The 19912-nt window shown below is 46.3% G+C and overlaps 1 protein-coding gene across 11 annotated transcripts in view; it reads left to right on the top strand.

The window, feature by feature from the left end:
* The window catches only part of PKIG (cAMP-dependent protein kinase inhibitor gamma), a 94498-nt gene that overhangs the window by 62187 nt on the left and 12399 nt on the right, over positions 1–19912 (top strand). For 7 of the 11 annotated variants that reach the window (XR_008959354.1, XR_008959353.1, XR_008959352.1 and 4 more), the window contains one exon: positions 9998–10067. The exons of 2 other annotated variants lie outside the window; for them this stretch is intronic. The gene's annotated coding sequence lies outside the window, so the exon portion shown is untranslated. Of the gene's footprint in view, positions 1–180; positions 309–554; positions 655–9997; positions 10068–19912 lie in introns of those variants that run through there. 2 more of the 11 variants (XM_044385849.3, XM_044385850.3) reach the window with 2 other exon arrangements.

The following is a 19912-nucleotide window of genomic DNA, read 5'->3' as shown; positions in this document are numbered from 1 at the left end:
TCTCCACCGCCACCCCCCCCAACCCCCCCCCCCCCCCCCCCCGGGGAGAGCAGGGCTTGGAGGCAGAGCTCTCTGGAGAGCTTGGCTTGCTTTACAGCCTGTCGGTCACAAAGCGTCTATTTTTATATTATGATATACTATTGCTGTGAAAATTATGGCTTTGTCTGAAACTGCCTGGGGCTAGAGTCTGAACTCAAGTTTCACAGATGGGCTCCATTCAAACGCTGTTTGACTTTTTTACCCCAAGAACACTGACAGATCGGCTAGGGCTTTAAAAGCAGCTCCTTGCCCTAAAGATAGGTGAAGAGGTAAGTCCTTCCTTAGACTTTGGGGTCTGTAAAACCTTTAGTTTTTTCTCTGATTACAAAGGTGGTACAAACAGTTGTAAACGCTCTAGAGAGAAATGTCTCTGGAAGTGACAGTTCCCTGTAATCTTCCCCTCACAAATACAAGACTGGTATTCTAAACTTAAGATACAGAAATGATCGGGTTACTGAAGTTAGCTTATCACATGTACCCCACTGCCGCAGCAGCTGGGCCGATTCCCAAGATGGAAAGAAGCGTCGGAAGACTTTAACTTTGGCTTTGTGGTCTTTTTATTGCTTCCTTTTTAAAATTTGCTGTTGATGTCTAGGAAGTAAACAGAACAAACATGTAAGTAAGCACTTCGGCATTTTATTTGTTGTGGTCTTGCCCAGGATTTTAAACCAGGCGAGCCATTCTGTGCGGAGGGGAAGAGGGGGGCCTTGTTGCCCCAGGCCCCTCAGCAGTGGGCGCCTGAGCTGACGGTTCTCCCGTGGTTTGAGGTACATGGCTTGCAGCTGCTGCGTGCGACCCACCTCCCCTACTAGCAGGTGGAAAAAGTTGGAAAATTGCGGTTAAAGGGGAAAGACTTCGGCTTTAAGAAACAAAGGGCCACCCAAGGAAACTTTGTGGCCATGAGCCATGGGCCTCAGTTTCCTTGTACCTAAATCAGGGAACAAAACTAGATGATCCCAGTATTTCGGAATTCAGCTTGAAATGAGCCGTTCATATATCTTTTGCTTTTGAGGAGAATGCTTAGGGCCTGAGGAGCAAAGTACTCTTGGTTTTCAGTATCCCAGAGTGGCTAAAACCCAGCACCTAGAAGGACAATTAAAAGAGGACATAAAACAGGCAACAGTTAAGTTACTTCTGAGTTTTTATAGTTTTGTAAGGTTTGGTGTTCCCGAAGGAAGTCTCAGCGTGGTGTGTGCGCGCAGGCATAATAGGGAGGGAGGATAAATGACACTGTCGAGTGTCTCTTAAGTGCTCAACCCCACCTTGTGCTCAGCCTTTTACATAACCTGAGGTGGTCAGGGTCATTGTTCCCTAACTCCACTGACTGAGGGTTAATCTCCGCGGTGTGCTCCTGTATTATCCTGAACGCCTTCCTCGTGTTCACCTGAACTGTGCTTACATAATTACTGGCAGAACTTCATTCACTGTGTCTCGCCTAGACCACGTGTGCCCTCTTGTGAGTCTGTCTCCCCCATTACCATAACCCCATTACCTGGTAGAAAGCCTGGCGCACAGGTCCTGGGGAGACCTAGCATACTCACTTTTAACATAGAGCCCACCATCCTAGTCCCTCACTAGGCACAAAAGAGAGAGAGAAGGAAGGGTCAGTCTGTCTCTGCTGCCCTTCCACCTTCATTTCACCTAGACACAGCCTCTGCTACTTCAGGACAGCATGGCTGGAGCCAGAGTGCAAAGGAAAGCAGAGGATGTTGTCAAATCTTGGGTTTTTGAGTTGCTGGGGTTCCAGGTCTTGGCAGTGTAAGGGATTTTTATCTTGAAGGCTATTAGAGACTCCAGCCCTCAGGGAGATGCGTTATCTAAAAACTGTTTGACTTAAGATCATGGTTACCAGGAGGGTTCTCAAAGCCCCTTGGCGTATCTGAGAGTTTTGCTCTTCTCCAGCAGCTCAGCCCTTTGAAAGTGGACCGTGGCTGCCATGGAACCAGCCATGGTCATGGGCAGTGGGCCTCCGCGTCTGTGTCTGCCTCAGCCCAGCTCCTCAAGATCTCCAGACTTCGGCTAATTAAAAAAATGGTCCCGGGGCGCCTGGGTGGCTCAGTCGGTTAAGCGTTCGACTCTTGATCTCAGCTCAGGTCTTGATCTCAGGGTCCTGAGTTCAAGCCCTGCATTGGGCTACATGCTATGCGTGGCGCCTACTTTAAAAAAAAAAAAGTGGGGGGGGGCGCCTGGGGGGCGCAGTCGTTAAGCGTCTGCCTTCGGCTCAGGGCGTGATCCCGGCGTTCCGGGATCGAGCCCCACATCAGGCTCCTCTGCTAGGAGCCTGCTTCTTCCTCTCACACTCCCCCTGCTGTGTTCCCTCTCTCACTGGCTGTCTCTCTGTCAAATAAATAAATAAAATCTTTAAAAAAAAAAAAAAAAGGGCTGTCCCTCTTCTAAGATGGTGGTGGGGAGGTGATATTCTGAACGGAAGGTACCTGGTTTTGGTTTTTATTTTTGTTTGAATTTGAATGTCTTTAGCAGGTATGTTCTCCAGTTTATTACTGTCTGTGCCATTTGCTTACCCATCTGTCACCACTTCTAGTCTCATGCCTGCCCCGTGGGCGTTTACATTTGCAACCCCTGGGCTGGTGGGTGTCCACAGTCCCTGTCACTTCAGACTGTGTGGAGTTCAGTGAGAAGTTGAAGAGGGTCTCCTCCTAGTGGAGACATCTCGGACAGGTTACCTCATAGAGCCTGCTTCTCTTCTGTAAAGTGGGGGTCGCAGTTATACCTACCTCCAGGGGTACCACGAGGATAAAACAGGATAAAGCTTGTTGTGCACCTAGTTGGCACAAAAATACATGCTTGGGATTGGCTACTTTATGGTTTCCAGAAAGAGAATGTTAGCCAGTGTATATAGGCCCTGGCCCCTTCAGTCATAGGATGGCCTTTGTATGAGGGACGTGAGGTCATCTCTGCCTTAATCAGTGTTGAAACCCCCTGGAGCTGCCATGCTGGCTCTTTCAGACAAGTCTTAGCACCGGTTCCTATCGCTCAGTCAGATGCTCAGACCAAAAACAGAAGTGGGTGCTGTTCTCCTGGGACTCGAAGCTGCCGGCCCAGCCACTGAAGAAAGAAACTGGTGGCAGGTGTTATTTTCTGAGTGTGACAAGAAGCTGAGTTCACCCAATTAACTCTGCTGAGTGCTTTCACAAGGGACCAGAAGTGATTCCTAAGTGGAGACAGACATGGAAAATCTAAAATTCTTGGAAACAAGTCATTAATCATGACCCAAGGCTGAGCTCACTACCTCCTGGAAATCTTTCAGAAAGGCCTTATGAAAACTTTGAGCACCGCTCCTTCAAAGAGTGGTTCCTTCGGAAGCTGCAATCAGCTGCAATGCTGAGTGATTCTGAACTGCAGATTAAAATGCATTTGCTCTTACTGGAGGAGGCCAGCACTTCCTGACTTCATTTAAAGGAAGTCTCTTTAATCTTCCAAGAAATTACTGGCTTTTCCAAAATGAATGAAGGACCTTTGGGGCACTATAGAAATGAAGTCTCGGTAGCTGATGTGTTCTTATTATGTCCCAGGGACCTAGGTCAGTCATTATGCTTAGAACTTTATAGGTGTGGTCTCTGCCATTCAGTAAATTACACTGAAGGCGGACCAGTCCCAAGCAGGAGAGTGGAGGAACAGGACTATGAGGAGGCAGCCTGTGGCCTTGTGAAGTTCTCTGTGCATCAGGAAAGACAGGCAGGTGAATGAACAGTTGCAGTGGGTTAGCATCTAGTGGGTGGGGGTCCTGGTCTTGAGCTGGTTGATGACCCCCACACTTCCCCACCATTCCTGATTCTCAGAGCTTTGCTTAGGGGGAAATGAGAGCTGCGCCCTGCTGAAGCTTTCACTCCTGGCACCTTCCTGCCCAGGGCTTCAGATGAGAGACAGGAACTCTTCCAAACAAATTGCAGGGGCCCCACCCTGGAGGGTCCTGAATCTACAATCCCAAGTTTAATAAGGAGACATAAGGACGGGTGATTCTGCAGTTCACCACTGGATTTTCTGCTGGTTTGTTTTTATAACATTTATTGTGTGTGTTTTTTTCCCCCAGATTACGAAATTAAAACATGTTCTAAGGAAGGAAAGCTAGACAGTACAGAAAAACACTTAAATCATCACCCAGTGGCTTCACGTCTCTGATTTTTTAAAAAGGCATGGCTAGGTCAGAGGTGAACTTTGTTACATCTCTTACACACATTCCAGTTTGGCACCAGAAGGTTTCTGCCAGCATAAGAAACTCCCCTTTAGCAGTACATGCTTGTCCTGTCCTCTCACCCACACGCCACCACTGCTTTTCAGATTTCACTTCTAATTTTCTGGGCAGAGTCTCTGCCTATCTCAAGGGTGCCCATGCCTTGTGCTGAAGTCCCCTACGTAGGAGAAGCCGTCGTCCGTGGTTGGTGAGAGGCTGCAGCCCGCCTTTGCACCTTCCTGTGCGCGTGCAGGAATTCATCCACTGTTCAGAAGAACCCTTGTGTTTAGGCATTATGCAAGGCGCTGTGGGAATACCAAGGTAAATTAGATTTCTAAGTAGCTTGTAGTCTGATAGGAAAAACTCGTAATTCTCACACATGTCATTATGTGCCCCAAGAGAGGACTGCCGTGCAAAGCCTGAGGAAAGAGGGACAGTAGCATTTGAGTCAAGCCTTCAGTTCAATACAGTTTCACCTAATATTCATTGAGCACCTCATTATCTGCCAGGCACTGAGCAAGGTGATAGGTGGACAATATTTCATAAAACAAGCATGATCTTTCTTCTCGTGGTTGTTCACAGCCAAAGATGTATAGTGGTGTTATGAAGTGAATAAACAGGAATGTGGTCAGGGCAAGCTTGTTTGAAGAGGCAGTGTTTAAACTGAGATGAGGTGTCCATTAGGCCAAGAGCTAAGGCAGGAGGTGGGGAAGAAGGGTGTTGTGGAAAAGAATAATCCAGGTAGGGACAGGTACACGAGTGCAAGGGCCCAAGGCAGGAAAGCATGTGGAATGTTGGAGAAACTGAAGGGATGCCAGCGTGGCTGAAGCATAGAGGGGACAGGAACTGAGAAAGAGGTGGAGGTTAGGGTTCCGAGAATTAGGGGCCTGATGATAATTAGTCAGTAGGCCTTTGTGGGTGGTATTTGCTGTGTGGGGGATGGGTTGAGGGGCAGTCGCAGTTGTCATGGGGAGAGAGGATTGGTGTTGGGTAGGACCATTGGGGGGCGGGGTTGATGGAAGAGGTAGACGGATTTGAAACTACTAGAGGTAGAAACTTAGTGGCTTCTAGTCTGTGTCACACCCAGGCCTGGGCCCTGAGCCCATAGAGACAAAAGAGATACATCCTCTGTCCCCCGGGCTTTAGAGGTCTAGTGGCATTGAAGGTTGGGTAGGATGTGGGTGGGCAGACCCAGGAGCATGGGATTTCCTTCCCATAGTCAGCAGCTCTATTCCAGTAAATGAGCAGTTTCTCTCTGAGGTGGCATAGAATATTACTCCTAGACTACAATTTTTTTTTCCTAAGGGGCAGGAAGAGCTGTTATTCATTGGCTTGTCTGTAGTTCCTCTTTCTCCCTGTGATTTCATACCTGAGCTCCCTGCTGAACTTGGGGTTTGGAGACCAGAGATTGAATTGCAGCTCTGTTACCAACTAGCCACATGACTTAAAAAGATTCTGAACTTCTCTGAGTCATTTTCACTCGTAAGTGGGAATGATACTGATCTGATACCTGGGTCATTGTGAAGATGAAATAAAGTATCTTAAAGTGCTTTGCAAAATATTAAGTGGTATAGAAACGTGAGGTGTCATTATTATTTTAGTGCAATATTTATTACCAGTGAAATAAAATAACAGCAGTTAAAAGCAAAGCATCCCACCAGGGAAGGCCAGAGTGTACCTCGCACTAACTCTGCAATGGCAGGCTCAGCGTAGTAACTGTCCAAGAGCTTGTCGGGAGCGATGTTCCTCATCTCTTCTTTATTTCATCCGCTGGGATAAACCATTTCCTCTCCTGCTCCCGTCAGAATGATTTGAAAAAGCAAGCCATTTCACTTCTCTGGATTCCAAAACCCATTTGATGTAGAAGCCAAAGCATCTGCTTGGAGACCGAGAGAGCCCAGGAGCAGAGACGAGCGGTTTGTGCAGGGCTTTGGTTCCCAGCAGCCAGTTCACTCCCAGGAGTGTATTTAATTGGTTTGCGGGGAGGAAAGCAGTCAAGGGCACCGAGCCATGGAAAACAGTCAACAGCACAGAACCAGCCCACACACCACCTAAACAGCAGTTTTAAGGCAAAGTTTTACGCTTTCTTTTGGATTTTAACATGGGAAGCTTTTTTTTCCCTAAGTAATATTTTCCCCCTTCTTAAATAAAAAGCATAAATGTTTAGGAACTAAAGTACCTTTCTTTAAGTCAAGCAGAGAAAGACAACTATCATATGATTTCTCTCATCTATGGAACATAAGAACTAGAATGATCAGTAGGGGAAGAAAGGGATAAAGAAAGGGGGGGTAATCAGAAGGGGGAATGAAACATGAGAGACTATGGACTATGAGAAACAAACTGAGGGCTACAGAGGGGAGGGGGGTGGGGGAATGGGATAGACCGGTGATGGGTAGTAAGGAGGGCACGTATTGCATGGTGCACTGGGTGTTATACACAACTAATGAATCATCGAGCCTTACATCGGAAACCGGGGATGTACTGTATGGTGACTAACATAATATAATAAAAAATCATTATTAAAAAAAAAATAAATAAAGTACCTTTCTTTCCCCTCTATAAAGCTTTAAAAAAAAATTTGTCTTCCAGCTATTAAAATGTACTATTTTGACCAAAAAAGAAAGTGACAATAAGTGGAGTTAACTATCCCATGTAAAAATAAACGCATAGCATATAACATAGCCTCTCAGAGTTTTTCTCTGCTCTCAGATGCTTGTCATTGTTTTTATTTTCATTAATTTTCCCTAAAGTAATACATATGCTCATTGTAACTAAATAATTTGAAGATGTTATAAAGAAAAAGTTATAATCCCTTCTTTCCCCTTAGTTCCCATTTCCATCCTTCTGAACTCAATATAGTGTGTATCTTTTCTCCAAGTTCCTATTGAAATGGATGTAGTGTTTGTGTAGATGTGTGGTTATTTGTTTTGTCAGAAGTGGGATCACGCTTTTATTTTGCACTTTATTTTTCGCACTAAATAATACATCGTAGGTAGGTATAAATCTGATGTACCCTTTTAAATAGCTTCAAGGCTGTAGACCTAGAGGTCCACAATATATTCAGCCATTTCTCCTTTGACAGATATTCAAGTTATGTTTTGTTTTCACTCAAAATATTGTTGCATTAGATATCTTTATATACATATCCTTCTCTACTGGCGCATTTGTTTGCGTATTTATTTAAATTGACATCTAGTTGACACATAATGTTACATTAATTTCAGATGTATAATACAGTGATTAGACAAGTCTTTGGTTATGCTGTGTTTATGTGGTTATGTGTAGCCACTGTTTGTCACCATACAACACTGTTGTAATACCATTGACTATACTATATGTGCTTTTATTTCTGTAGGTTACATTTTCAAAAATAATATTGTATACTACTAATAATATACATGTTGTACATTTGACATTTTAGTAGAGAATATCATCATGCTATATAAAGAGTTCTGGTAATTTACATTCTTCCCCGAAATATAGGAGTACTTCCATTTCCCTAAATCTTTACCGATATGAGATATTCTTTCCCTTCTTCCCTCCTACCTTCTGTCTCTCCTTCCACTCTCCCTTCCCCTCCTCCCTCCATCCCTTTTTCTATCTGTACTGTTTTATTCTGTGACCAAGCTGATGGCAGAAAATGGTGTCTCATAGGTGCTTGCCTTGTATTTTCTTTGCTACTGGTGAGATTGAACATTGTTTCATGTTAATTGGCCACTTTATTTTCCTCTTCTCTGAATTTCCTTCACTTTTTTTCTTAGAAACTGTTTGCTTTTTTTTCTTAACAAGTTATAGGAGCTCTTTATATATTTATATATTAAAGATTCTATATGTATTGCAAATATTTTTCCTAATCTATTATTTGTTTATTAAATTTCTTCTATTTTTTTCTTCATAGTATCTGGATTTCTTGTCTTGTTTAGTAATAATTTCCCCACCTCGAAGTTATATAAATATTTTCCTGAATATTCTTCCAATACTTTTATGGCTTTAATTATTTAATCCTGAACCTGTAATTCCTTTGGAATTATGTTTATATGTAGCAAAGAGGTAGTGGTCAAGCTTTGTTCTAGGTATGCCAGCACCATTTATTAAATAAACCGCCTTTTCTGTTTTGCATTGAAATTCCATCTTTGTGATAAATAAGTTCCTTTCTTGTATCCATTTCTGAACTTGCTGCTTTAGTCCACAGATCTGTTTGTCTGTCTTTATGTTACAACCATATCTTTTTCTTAAATCTTTATAAAGTAAATTTTTATTATCTCTTAAGATGAATCCCCTATTTACATTTTAAAATAATTTTTTCCTATTTCTTAGCTAAATTTTGGGGGGAATTTATTATTCCATATGAACTTTAAAGTTAATTTTACCCATTTCACTCTCCCCAAAAAATTATTTGTATTCTTATTGAAATTTAATTAAAACTATGTAGTAATTTGGACAGGATTAATGTTTTTGGATAATTAGACTTCTCTACACAGGAACCTGCTAACTGGTTTGAAACTTAAGTGTTCTATTTCTGTATTTTGTTGTTTTACCTTAAAAGTTTTTAATAGGCATCATGAATATATTGTCTCAAACAGTATTCCTGCTTGTCCTGAATAAACAAGGACCATGCAAAGTTTTACTTCTGCTCTCTGTTCCATCCTTGACACTCTTATCGTCAAATATGTAATATTGTCGAATTTGTGTTTATCTCCCCAGTTAGCTGTGTTTCACTTAATCAGTGTTTTAAATTTACCGATACACTGTGCTTACTAATTTTGCTCACTGTTGATTCCAGAATCTCGCTTACTTTCTGTGTTTGGTTCCCTTTCTGTTGGAGAATGTTCTTGGAGTCTGAATGGCAAACTTGCCCAGTCTTTGTCCGAAAATGTCTTTTGCACTCACTCTTGATATTTTAGAATTCTAGATAGCACGTATAATGATTATGAAAGTCGGGGCGCCTGGGTAGCGCAGTCGTTAAAGCGTCTGCCTTCGGCTCAGGGCGTGATCCCAGCGTACCGGGATCGAGTCCCACATCGGGCTCCTCTGCTATGAGCCTGCTTCTTCCTCTCCCTCTCCCCCTGCTGTGTTCCCTCTCTCGCTGGCTGTCTCTCTGTCACATAAATAAATAAAATCTTTAAAAAAAAAAAAAAAAAAAAAAAAGAAAGTAATGTGTGCCTCTTTAAAAGTTTTCAACCAAAACAGTAATTATTCATGTAAAGAGTGAAAGTCGTTTAATCCTTTTCCCCCAGTTTCCAAGTCCCAGAGAGAGCCACTGTTCATAGTTTGCTGATGGCCTTGTTCTGTGTAGATACAAAAAACATGTATACAAATGCTGTACTTTTCTAAGCATAAGCAATCATGTTCATATTTTTTATTTAAAATGATGACATACACAGTTTTACACCACTTTTTAACAACAGAGCATTCACATTTTTCCTTGTCGGTACAATGAAATCTTTCTCATTCTTTGTAACAGCCACCTAGTTTCTCACTGTATTGTTATAGCGTAACTTAACTCTTCCTATTAACAGACATTTACCTTGTTTCCTCTTTGGTTTTTTTTTTTTTTTTTTGCTATTACACAGTATGTTTTACTGAACATCCTTTTGCTTATGGGAACATACCTACAGCAGAGATTCCTAGATTTTGGCTGACCCAAAGGATGTGCACATTTAACATATTACTAGATATGCTCACTTGTCTTCCCAGAAGATTGTTGTAGTTTACAACCCTAGAGTGTGTCTGGCTCTAATTTTTGTTTTTCTTCTGGTCCCTTAGAATTTCCACACTGATTAGTCAACAGTGGAAAATCTGAAGAGATGCGAGTAGGAAAAAGAAACTAAACCAGGTGGGTAGTCAACTGCTCACACCACTCTGCCTTAGCATCCCAAGTGTTTGTCTCCTACCTTTCCTTCTGTTTGAACAAATCAAAGAAATAGGTTCCAAGTGAAATCAGAAAGGAATTTTGGTCCCATGAAGAAGCCGCAGGATGGCCCTTTGCAGAAATCCTACAATATCACGCTGCAGTTTTACAGACCGTTTCTTTGTAGCATCAGAAAACAGTTTACTTTTAGTGGCTCCAAAGAGAATGGGTTTCTTCAGCCAGCTACTTATGCCGATGGAATCATCCCCGGAAGTTATTAGCAAATTTGGGCATGATGCCAGCTTTCCTGTCCACCAATTGTTGCAAAGCTATTTTCACAAAGTCTAGGGCACGTTATGGGAATTTTAATACTGTGATAGAAGAGCAAAAGCAAGCAAAACCCAGCCCGGAGAAACAGGCACAGCCCACTGGTCTGATGAGAAGAGATGGTGCAGGTCCCTTCCAGTTGGAAGAAAATCGCAGTCCATGACACATGAATGGCCTGCCCGGAAGTATGGCCTCCCTGGGTCAGTGTTCATATTTAAACATTTCTGGCATCAGTTAATCATGTTTAACAACCTCTGATCCATGGTTCAGCCCCCTCCCCTCCCCACAACCTGCCCACCCTCTTTCGGCTCTGTCTCCCTGGGGTTAGAGCAGACTCTCCAGCCTTTATTTCTCTGTCCAAGGCCTAGTAGTCCTGGAGCTTGGGGGATTTCCGCCTCCTCTGAATTCCCTCTTATGGCCTCGCCTGCTTCCAGCACCTGAGATTCCTCTGTTGCTGGCAGAGTGAGAGTCTGTCTGGCAGCTGCCCTAAGGCTGGAACTCCCCGGCTGCTTATCAGCAAGGCTTCTGGCCTTGCCCTGCAGTGGCTTCCCGAGCTACCAGGCTTGTGTCCTGCTCTGATTCAGTGCCCCTGGGAGCTCCCTGGATGCAGCTGTTTGCAGTGACTGAGATGCAGCAGTCAGCTCCCGGGACTGCTCATCCGGCTAAGGCCAGTTTAGGAGGCCAGCCTCCAGAAGGTCTCTGTTCCAGCTGCTGTGGAAGTACTGGGGCTCACAGCCACCGAACCTTGAGGATGCTGGGGTTATAGGAAGTCTAGAGCTGGGGTTTTTAACCAGGGGTTTATGGTTAGCTCCTGGGATTCAGGATTCCCCTGTACTTATGGGTACAGTATATATAAATATAAATATGGGCCCAGTGTCCATAGCTTTGCTCTGATTCTCAAAGGTATCTGTGACCTCTGAATTTTAAGAACCATTGGTCTAGAGAAAAGCTAAAGTGTTGGAGACCACTGTGTCCCCCTGGCACTAGCCTCCCAGATCCAGGATCTTGAGAGACCTCACTAGGCCTCTGGGTTTTTCTGTTTGAGGGTGAACTAGGACAGATTACCTAGTATCACTGAAGCGGAGAGCCTTCCCATGGGATGTCCCAAAGTCCAATCCTGAAATTGCACTCCCAGCCTGTGTTTCATCTCATTGAACACAGCAGGTGTATTGAACACTCTAGGCAGGTTTTCTGGTTTCTGAGTCCATAGCTCAGGAGGGTCCCTCTAGGCACCACTGACAGTGGTGAGAATTAGTGTTGATGGCTCAAATTCAGTCTGGCTCCCCCCTGCCAGGAAGAGCAGTAAATGCTTTATCCACATCATCTTCTATAACTCACACAACCCTCCAGTGAGGTTACTACTTTTGTTTTACAAATGGAGAAACAGAGGCACAGGGAGATCTAGTCACTCACCGGAGATCACATAGCCAGTAAGTCAGTAAGTGACATATGACCCATGCCCCTGAGCTTAACCACCAAGTGAAAGTAAAGGGCATCGACAGAAAAACTAAAGTGAACAGCAAAAACCAGGGGGTCATTGAGTGTGGGGCAGACTGCCCTGTATGTTGTAATCGTGAGAGCGTTGCTGTTGCAGCAGATACACAGCTGTGATCTTAAAGCATCAAGCAAAGGCTGGTAATACAGTAATGCATTATATGAGAAGAATTTCTATCCATTATAATTCAGATAAGGGTTTTTTTTACAGCTTTATTGAGATATAGTTCATATACCGTACAATTCACACATTTAAAGTGTACAATTCAGTGACCTTCAGTGTATTTATAGAGTTGTGTCTTATTGCCATAATCAATTCTAGAACACTTGCATTACCCATCACCTTCCCAACCCCACATCCCTCCCCAGTCCCAGGCAACCACTGATCTACTTTCGGTCTCCAGATGAGGTTTTGATACTTACAAAAGTAACAGTGTGGGAATCGTGGTGATCTGGGGTGAGTCATTCCCTGAAGGATGATTAGACAAATGAAATTTGACTCTAATGTAGTTTATAAATGGCTTTATTGGCTAAGAAGCGACAAGCGTGTCTTTGATGTGCCTGAGTTTGGGGTTGACATAGCAAGAAACAAGTTTTTTCTGAGTCATTTCCACTTGTCGACACTGCCTGTCAGGTAGGCTCCTCTCGGTGAGCGGCTGTGGAGCAGTGGCTTCGCGGGGCCGCGTTTCTCCGCTGGCGTCGGAACCAGTGGTAGCTCAGCACAGGATCTTTTTTCTGTCACCTGAATGGCTGGTGTGGGCTCTCTCTCTGCCTTGCTGTAGTGGTCGGTGTGAAGGCTGCTCCGGGAGATGCACTCTGTGAAATTCGGGACACAGCGTGCACAGGAGCCCGCCCCGCTCAGAGGACGTCCAACGGCACGCCCTCTTGAGCTTTTTCATGTTAGCGGCTCCATTGTATTCTGTCTCCTGACTCATTGGTTTATTCCTTCTTTCTGCGAGAAAACATTATTGGGCCCTCTGCAGCGGGCGCGGTGGTAGGTGCTCAGTAAATCTGTGTTCTGAGAGCTCCTCATCCCCCACGTTACAGTGCGTGCCCTTGTTTCCCCGGGTGGGGGTAGCCATTTGTGCGGAGAGAAGCCAGAAGGGCAGGGAGTGCTCCGATGGGGGTGAGACAGATGCGGTACCATCCACGTCAAGACAAAGCCGTCCCCAGAATGCACCATCCTAAATGCCGTGCACTGAATTGGGAATGAGGAACTACAGATTCAAGTCCTGATCCACTCACTGACTGGTTGGGGCCTTAGGTGACTCATGCCACCTCTGTGAGTCATGGTCTCCCCATCATGAGGGTTAGATAATGCAGTGCCTCTAAAATACCTTCAGGACCATTGCTGGAAAGAGTGTGCACTGAGTGAATGTTAAATGAGTGACTGAAGGAACGAGGGAAACTTCTGTGATTCTCGGGGCTGGAGTAGAGCTCAAGCGGGTCAGGTGACCGGGCAGAGACAAGTATAAATGAAGACAGAGGAGAACCTCCGTTTCCTCTCCTTGGCTGCCTGCTCCTACCACGTCAGCCCTTTCACCTCACCTATTCCTGGGGGGCTCTCACACCCTCTGCCTCCCTGAGCCAGAGACACACGGCCTTTGAGGCCCAGAAGCCAGCCGGTCCCGGGTGGGATCTGGGCTCCAGGCCATCCCGGCTGTGTGTAAACGGGATCTATCACGCAGAGCTACTGCAGAGTGACTCAGAGGGTGTACGGAAAGCACCTGTTGCCATGTCCTGTTGTACAGTACATACGCCCCATAAATGGTAGCCATTTTAATTTTCTTATTAGCCCCCACTCTGCCTTATACATCTTTTTGTCACAGCTCTTAACTACCAAGCTCTTTAAAGATTCTTAAAGTTTTTATAGATTTCTATACAGAAGTGGTCCCTAAACTCTTCTCTCTCCTCACCTTTGTGGGCTCCAACACCCTCCCGGCAGTAGCAAAGACACCTGCCCCACGTCCCTGCCTGGTGTTATTAGAATCCCTGCGGGAGGCCAGGGGCCCAGCTTGAAACGGTCTCCCAGCGATCCTGGTAATTCTGGTATATGTCCCCCACACTGGTTACGAATATCGGGGCATGAGTCGATCACCCCAGCTAGACCATGAACTTCCCTCAAGGACACAGCGATGTCTTACCGTTCCTGCGTCCATGGCATCTAGTCCCAAGCCTCGTATAGACTGAGTGATGACTAAAATTTTGTTGAACAAATGAATGAATAAATTAGTATTATAGAGATCATATCTTGCTGCTTTTCATTCTCCACAGTGGATTTAGGAAATGCTTTTCATAGACTTCTGGAGGGCCTGGAGAGGCAGCATGCTAGAGACCACTGTGGCTATCCATTGCTAAATAACACTGCAGTCCCAGTACTTCGTGGTTTGAAATAGCAGTAATAATTTCTTATCTCTCATGATTTCTTTGGTCAGAAATTGGGGAACAGCTTGGCTGGGCACTTGTGGCGTGGATCTCTCATTCACTTGCAGTCCGATGGTGAACAGCTAGGGGCCAGTGCAGTGGGGGGATGCCGGCTGCATCTCTCTCCATGCCCTAGCAGGACCTCGCCATGTGGCTGCTTCACTGGGCTGGTTTGGGCTTCCTCAAAGCGTGGCAGCCTCAGGTTCCTTACATGCAACTCAAAGCTCCAAGACAAGAGTGTCCCAAGAGAGAGCCAGGTGGAGGCCGTGTCTGCTGTCCTAACCCCATCTTGGGAGTCACATGACTCCTATTGCATCCCCTTAGTTAGGAGCGAGTCAGTAAGGCCACATCATTCAAAGGATGCATGCAAATTAGATCCCCCTCTTAATAGCGTCGTCAAAGCATTTGCAGACGTGTTTCAAAACCACCACAAAGACCCCAGCTTACTTCATTCCACATTGGAGACACCCAGGGTCTGAGGGGGAAGAACCTTGCCCAGAGATACCCAGCAGAGCTGGAGCTCAGGCCACTCTCTGGACCTTCGGCCGGCCTGCATGGAAGTGATCGCACTTTCCTTCCCTTCCTCCACAGAATGCTAGGGACTGCCAGTCTCTGGGAACCGCTTTAGCCAGCCCTCGGCAAGTTTAGATAGTGTGTAAACAGCAGAAGGCCCAGGAAGACCCAGCTTGCCTGGTCCCCAAGTGGTAATCCAGCTGGACTCTTCTGCCTCTTTCCAGAGACCTCTACAGAAGCACAGATGTTCGTGGCTTGAAGAGTTTGTGTCACCGTCTCAGTCCCCAGCCCTCCGTGCAGTACCCACACTGCCCTGCCCCAGGAATAGATATGGCTGCTGAGGGAGTGAGAGTTTTAAAATTTGTACCCCCAAGTAATTATTTTTCCATTGCTGTAAAGTTAGATAACAAAAAATAGAATTTGGTGGCAGAATTCAGAGAACCTAACATCACCAAAAAGATTCTGAATATTTTTGCCTCCAGCTGAAAATTGTAAGTAGAACTTTGCGTAAGTGTGGGAAAAGCACGTGTGGGTCTGTGTTTCAGCCAGCACTATAGAATGTTTCCTTGGGACTTCATTGCTTTCTTGCTTTTCCCTCCGAAAAGCCCTGCTGTGGGGTTAGAGACAGAGAGGAGAAAAGGGAAGGGACCGCGTTTAGCAAACGCTTACTATGCGCCTGCGGATGCAGTTCATTTCTCTGCTTCCTGCCGAATAGCACGAATCACACCGGCTCGGCCCCAGCCCACACTCAGCGGGTGTGTGACTTCGGGGAAGCTACTTAACCTCTCTGCGCCTCAGCTTTCTTTTCCATAGGACAGGATTAAGAACACTTTCCACTTGGTAGAGCTGCTATAAAAGTAATGAGATGATGATGCCTGTAAGATGCCTCAGCACAGTCTGGCCTGCAGGAAGGACTCTAAATGCTGGCTCTGATTATTCCCCACTACTGCCTTTGGAGGCAGTTGTCGTAACCCCATCTTCCAGAAGAGCAATCTGTGGTCAGGTGAGTTGCCCAGCTGTAGGGGCAGAAGCTGGTGGGCACCGGGGTGGCTCAGTCAGTTAAGCGTCTGCCTTTGGCTCAGGGCATGATCCCAGGGTCCTGGGATCGAGTCCCACATCGGGCTCCCTGCTCAGCGGGGAGTCGGCTTCTCTCTTTCCCTCTGCCCCTCCCCTCTGCTCATGCTCTCTCTCTCTCTCTCTCTCTCTCACTCATTCTCTCAAAATAAATAAAATCTTTTAAAAAAGAAGAAGCTGGTGACTCCTCAGCCCCTGTCATGTCCACCACACTACGCAAGACTCCAGGTGGCTCAGCCAGGCCTTCCCGACCTGCAGAAGTGGGGGGCAGAGGGGCTCTGGGGGCTGCATGCCCTGCAGGACCCTCCGTCAGAGTCCTAGAGCAGGAAAATTTGAAAAGGCAGGGCCAGGATCCAGGTACAAGGCTCTGAAACGAGTAGAGTAACAGAGTGTTCGGACAGAGAGAACAGTCTCCTGAAGGCCCTGAGGTGAGGGAGAACTCAGTTGCTTTGAGGAGTTAACCAGTAAATGGGCCAAAAGACAGCGGGAATGAGAAGAAAGGTCACAGAGGAAGGTGGGGCTGAGATCAATGCAGTACTTCAGGGGCTGGTGGGATGAATTTGGATTTTGCCGGATGTGGAATGGAAAAGCATCAAAGATTGAATGAAGCGGGGGAATGATCCAATGTCTGATTTGCAGACATTACCCCGGCTCCTTGTATACAAAATAGATAGACCTTGGGCCAAGGGCAAGGGCAGAACAGGGATGCAGTGAAGAAACTCCCCCAGGTGAGGCATGACAGAGACCAGGTGGTGACCATGGAGGGGGAAGGAGGGCAGATCCACGCTGACCTTCGCAAGTGGAAATGGCAGGACCTGGTGAGGGATTGTATATGAGTGGAGGACAAGGAGGAATCCAGCATGACTTCCGGTTTCCAGCTTCAGCAGTCTGGACAGGTGGTGCCCTCACCGAGGTGGGGAAGGCTAGAGGGAGCGGGCTTGTGACTTGACATGTGAAGTTTGACGTGTGAAGGAGGCAGTCAGGTTGGCAAATCTAGAGCTCTGGAGCGAGGCCGTGGGCTGTATGGGGAGTCATCAACACATACTATTAAGGGAAAGGGTTAAGAGCTTCCAGGGACCAACAGAGAGAGAGGAGGACCCAAGCCCGGTCCTGATCCGGTCCTAGGGGCCTGTAACACAAAAGTCCCTAACAGGGAAGCACCTGTGTGGAAGGGGTTGCGACATGGCCACAGACGTCAGGAGAGGCCCTTGGAGTGTGGTGGACATCTGAGAAAAAGGATGTCCACAAGGACAGACAACCAGGAGGTCGCTGAGGACTTTGTGTGACTCAGCACCCTGCGTTTTCCTCCTCACTGAGTGGCCTCCAGAAGCCTGTGTCTCCACCGCCTGCCCCTGGGGGGACATGGCTCTGGCCCTCTGGGTGCAGAGGCCAAGGCCCTGCCTGACTGCCTCCAAATAAAGCCTCCCCGGCGGCTGCTCTTCAGACATCAGGCATTGCCCTGGCGGGAGACTCCTCTCTGGTGACTGGGCTCTGGGTAGGCCCCTGAGGCACTAGGTAGAGCCAGTCGGCCCCTTGGTGCAGGCCTCACGTGGTTAGGATCAGCTGCCCTGCTGCTTCTCAGGCTCTGGGAGGTGCTCAGTTTGGGGCCCTGACTTTCCTGCTTGCCTCAGTGCCTCTCTGGCTCTGGCTGCCCATCAGAGGGAGGAAACGCTTCCCTTTGAATTTGAGGAATGCCAGCTCAGTAGGCCCTGGTATTTCCATCAGGTTTCCACAGCCCTTTCTTCCCTCAGAGAAGCCTTCGAGAGCATTTTCCCCACCCCTGAGGAGGCCTCTCCCAGAGGACCAAGTCTTACTCTATGCCCGGTGTCCTTTGCAAAAGGGTCTGCTTTCTTTTTGTATGGTCTCTGCAAATATTTAATTTTTGAAAAAGAAAAAAAAAAACAGGAAATGACCTTTCTGGTAAATTTGGAAAACAATTTAGAGTTGTACTGGAATGGGCCTGAGCAATGAGGACTAATAGCTGCAGTCTTGGAACAGACCATGTAGCTCTTGGCAGGGCCCAGGGCCTCTTCCGCTTACAGAGCTGGGGGGAGTGTTAGGAACTGAAGGGAGAAGGCAGCTTCCTGTGGGGGGCTTGACAGCGAGCGCCCAGAGCGAGCACTGCAAGAGCCTCTGACCCCGGGCCGCCAAGGGTCTGGGTCTGGGTCTGGGAAGCTGTGTCCAAGAGTCTTCCCTTCCATCCTGGGCATTCAGAGTCAAATGCCTTACAAGTGACCAGACCCCAAGAAAGCCCCCAAATCTCAGGATGAAGAAGAGCAGAGGAATGTCACTCTTGAGCACTTCATAGGGCTGGAGCCGAGATGGGAGATAGTAGATTGCTGTAGACCCGGATTGGCTGTTGACTCTGCCTGGATCACCCCCTGTCCAGCTTTTCTGTAGATCTCAACACGAGGTCACCTGCTTAAGGAGGCTTTCCCTGACCAGACAACCCTTAACTAAATATCCACATGCAGAGAACCTGTTCTCTTCTTTCTTTGCACTTATCTCTTATCTGTGATGATCAGTCATTTACCTGTTCAGTGCCTTTTTCTCTTATCAGATGGTAAATGTCTTTTTAGTCTCCAGTGTTTACCCCATGCTGGCACAGCCCCTGGCGTATAGAAGGTGCTCAGTAAACAGTGAATGAATGAATGAATGAATGAATGAGAGGGAGGGAGGAAGGAAGGAAGAAATGAAGAAATGTCAGGACTAGAGGAGCTGTAGAGAGCATATTGCAACCTTTGTTATATTCAGATGGGGGAAAAGGAAGCTGGGAGAGAGGAAGGGGGATCACCCTTCAGCATGGAGACTGAGCCAGACCTTTGGCCACTGTTTTGATGCAGGGCTGCACACCCTTTGCTCTTTCTGCCCTGGAATCTGGAACATCTTTAATATTTACTCATTCATCAAATATTCATTGAACTTCAACCGTACGCTGGGCCTTTCAGATGTAGCAGGATACACGCCAGCCAGGGCTACCACTTGTGCAGAACTTACGTTCCCTTCAGCACCCTAAAGAACAAAAGAAGAAAGTGTAAGTTTTTGGCCTTCTGCACACCATTAAACATAGAGTAAAAACAAAGGAGTTGAATGAAAATGTCAAGAACACCGTTTTACTGATAAGACACCCAATGAAAACAGGCCACACTAGGGACTTAATTGATTGCATACCTCTCACATTCCACATACTTTATCGGACTCTATGCACATCGTCTCTTTCAGTCTTCTCAACAGCCCCCCCGATCAGCAGGGTGTTACTGTTATCCCCACACTGCTGAGGAAGCGAGTCCAGAGAGGTGAGGGGAGTTGTCCAAGGTCTCCCAGCTAGTGAAGAGGGGCGCTGGGTGGCATGTTTACACTAGGTGCCTCCTACCACACCACACACCCCCCTTGGAGATTTGTCCAAGGTCTCCCAGCTAGTGAAGAGGGGCGCTGGGTGGCATGTTTACACTAGGTGCCTCCTACCACACCACACACCCCCCTTGGAGATTTGTAATGTCAGTGGGGCTCCCGAGGGGGTAGAGTAGTGTAGGAGAAAGAGCTCTGGACCAAGAGTTAGGACCCCTAGATGCAAGAACTTTGGGCAACACGCTTTTCTTTCTGGGCCTCAGTTTCCCCAGCTATTAATGAGAGGCTTCTCAGGATGATTATTCCATAAATGGTTTTCTAGCTCATACCTTATAGGAAATAAATTCCAGATAAATCAAAGTCTTAAATGTGAAAAATAAAGCTGTGAAGGTGTAAGAAATAAACAAGGGAGAATTCTTTACTAAACTCAGAGTAGGGAAGATATTTCTCAGTGTGATCCAGAACCACTCCCGCTGCTTGTGCATTCTCTCTCTCTCTCTCTGACAAATAAATAAATAAAATCTGAAAAAAAAATATTTTTTAAAAAAGAGGGAAATAGTCTACAGTAGTGAGACAACAGTATACCATACAGTCAATGGAAAAAAAGAAAGTTTTAGCTATAAAAGATTTTGGGTTTGTTTCTTGGGTTT

The sequence above is a fragment of the Ursus arctos genome, unplaced genomic scaffold (genome assembly GCF_023065955.2).
Source record: "Ursus arctos isolate Adak ecotype North America unplaced genomic scaffold, UrsArc2.0 scaffold_16, whole genome shotgun sequence".
NCBI lineage: Eukaryota > Metazoa > Chordata > Mammalia > Carnivora > Ursidae > Ursus > Ursus arctos.
This window is presented reverse-complemented; position numbering and strand designations above follow the sequence as displayed.